Below are 3,471 nucleotides of genomic sequence, written 5' to 3' on the forward strand. Positions count from 1 at the left end.
CAGAGAGACACACACAGGATCTATGCCAGTCAACCAGTCTGAACGTATTCAATTTTTATGCTACAATGAGATGCTGCCAAAAAAGGGTCTCTCCCCCTCTCTCTCTCTCTCTCTCTCTTTCTCACACACACACACAGACACAACAATGATGGTGACATTTTCTGAAAGCCAGCAAAAATACCTGTGTTTTGATGTATAATTTGTGGGGCTTGAGTGAAAATTGAGCGAGTAGCAAGAAGTTGTTTGGACATGAAGAGAAGATTCAGAAAGGGCCAGTATCCACTCTAAGCCATAGTAACCATAACAACACGTGTATTTTCTGAAAAATCATAAAGATGAAACTGAAAACTTAAAGAGGGATAGGATTAAAATGGTAAACGATATGAAAAAGCTGAATCATACATGAATAGCCCAATAATTTGAGAACATTCTGAAGGTTGAATTGTTGCTCTACGTGAAAGTATGAGGAAGTAGTTAAGTTTCAAAAACAAGCAAGTTTTAGTAGAACTTTGGAAGTTTCCCATTCATTTCAATGGGACAAAAAATGCATAAAAAGCTTAATATTTTAAAAAGTATAATAGTAAAAAATACCAAAAGTCATAGCCGGCATTAGCAGAAATAGCAGAATAGTTTAAAATTTGAACGGTAAAAATCAGACAAAAATTGTGGAAGTAGTTAAAGGCCAAAAAACATACGGAAGCGACAAGAATAAAGAAAGTAAGGATAAAGAATAAAGAGAAACAGGAACTAAACAGTGTAGATGCCTACAGCATCCACACAATAATGTTGTTTTTTTAGCTGCAACTTTAGTCCTTAATTTTTTTCTGTTGGCATCAAACACTTTTAAAACATTTTTTTATCCTGTAAGCATTAATATTCTAAGAAATCTCCTAAAACAGGACACGTAGACTTTACTTACTGACCAATAAAGTACGGTGTCCACAATAATAATACAACCCGCTTCGAGCCCATGTGCCAATGATAGTATTTGGGTCACTTACATTGTTTGTGGTCCTTCCTTTGAGTGTGATATTACACCAACTTGAATCTATCTCTCCCAGAGTAAACTTAATTGTGTTTGTTGAAAACTTAAAGCACGTGTAATTATTTGGTTTGGGTATAAATGGTCCTACTTGTGTACGCTTATCTATTGGTGGAAATAAGCTCGAAAGTATGGTGCAATTGCCGGTGCTCACTGCTTCTCTAGTTAGCCTCATCATGCAGTTGAAACCCCACTCGTCCTCTGGATACAGTGGCGCGGGTTCGGTGAACAGACAAGGTCTAGCCGTGGCACAGGCGACACAATCAGACAGGCGCTGTTCCCTAGCATTTTGGGCCACCCAATCCAGCCAGAGGTTACTGTCACTGAATCCGGTGGCGCGTTCAATTAAATGTTGCGGTTTCATTTGCGTGTAGTCAACCATCACTACTTTCCCTTTTATCAGAGATGTACTGACATTGTTTGGTGGCTGTGGTGTTGGTTTAGTTTTATTAATGAAATTGACCTTTATTAACTCCTTTGGATCTGTCCCTGAAACTTCGACACCTAGAACCAGATGTCTCACGTTACCAACCCCCAATGGACAGGGTCAGCGGGTTCTGTGTTGGGCTAAAATCCCTCTGAAGTGCTAGATCTCCCCACCCTTGTTTAGACGGCTTCCAGCTTGCTCCTGTATACCCCCTTACCTGATTCCAATTCCGACACCAGCTGTCAAAAGGTCGATTTTCCCTTTGCCGCAAAGATAAGAGACAAAGACAAGCCTAACCCGAGCCCTGTGGTTTTCCACTCTTGACCTAGCCAGTGGCTACTGACAGGTCCAGATGGACCCGAGAGACAGGGAGAAGACTGCTTTTACTACCCCGATGGGGTTATTTGAGTTCCAGAGGATGCTGTTTGGTTTTTGCAATGCACCCGCTACATTTCAACAGCTGATGCAGCATTGTCTGAGAGGACAGATTGCTGAGTCATTATTGGTGTATTTGGATAAGATATTATTTACATACCTGACTTCTCACTTACAGAACCTAGATAAAGTGTTTCAGAGGCTATGGCGTCATGGGTTGAAGTTGCAGCTGAACAAGTGCAAGCTTCTGCAACTGGAGGTGAATTTTTGGGCGCTGCCGACTTGGGATTTTTTTATTGGACTTTTAGTGATTTTAATTGTTCGGCTGAGCCCACTAGAACTTTTAGTTGTCTTGTTTTTATATATTTAACTAATTATTGTCCCTGGCCATGGTATTTTCTTATTGTTTTTTATGTTCAATAAACTATATTTTAGAAATGTAGTTTTTATATTCTCTACTCCCTGTGATCATTCACTGCTCTTCCCATTATAGAGGGGTTCACCTTCTCATAGACCCTCGTGACATACACATCAGCCAGAAGCTGACAAAGCATGAGCACAGGTACAGCACAGTGGAGAAGGACTGTCTGACTATCAGGTGGGCTGTCGACTCCCTTCGTTATTACCTCCTGGCACGCTTGTTCACCCTCTGTTCAGACCAAGCCCTGCTGCAGTGGCTCCACTGCATGAAGTATGCCAACACCTGGATCACCCAGTGGTATCTGGCTTTGTAGCCCTTCAAATTCAAGGTGGTCCATAGGCCAGGAGCAGTGGCCCATTTCTTCTCCCGCTCATCGGGAGGGGGTAGATAGTTTTCACTAGAGGTGTCCAAATTCATAGGCTGTGTCCTCCTGAGGATCCGGCCTTCAAGGTTTACGTGGGTCAGGTCCTCCAAAGGTCGGGAAGGCCGGAAATGAGCCGCTGTGAAATTGGACATCCTGATAATAATGAATTACAGTCGTCCAGTCTGGAAGTAATAAATGCATGAACTAGTTTTTCAGCGTCACTCTGAGACAGGATATTTCTAACTTTAGAGATGTTGCACAAATGGAAGAATACAGTCTTACATACAGTGGGATGCAAAGGTTTGGGCAGCCTTGTGAAAAGTCATTATTTTCCTGTATAAATCGTTGGTTGTTACAATAAAAAAAAATGTCAGTTAAATATATCATATAGGAGACACACACAGTGATATTTGAGAAGTGAAATTAAGTTTATTGGATTTACAACAATTGTTTAAACAAAATCAGGCAGGTGCATAAATTTGGGCTCCACAAAAAAAGAAATGAAATCAATATTTAGTAGATCCGCCTTTTGCAGAAATTACAGCCTCTAAACGCTTCCTGTAGGTTCCAATGAGAGTCTGGATTGTGGTTGAAGGTATTTTGGACCATTCCTCTTTACACAACATCTCTAGTTTATTCAGGTTTGATGGCTTCCGAGCATGGACAGCTCTCTAACTCGCACCACAGGATTTCAATAATATTCAGGTCTGGACTGAGATGGCCGTTCCAGGACGTTGTACTTGTTCTTCTGCATGAAGAACCGGCCCAATGAGCTGAATGACTTCCGACCGGTGGCACTGACGTCACATCTTATGAAGACCCTAGAGCGGCTCTTCCTCAAC

Source organism: Haplochromis burtoni, unplaced genomic scaffold (assembly GCF_018398535.1).
Source record: "Haplochromis burtoni strain Fernald_Lab_line unplaced genomic scaffold, NCSU_Asbu1 Contig_671, whole genome shotgun sequence".
NCBI classification, from domain to species: Eukaryota; Metazoa; Chordata; class Actinopteri; order Cichliformes; family Cichlidae; genus Haplochromis; species Haplochromis burtoni.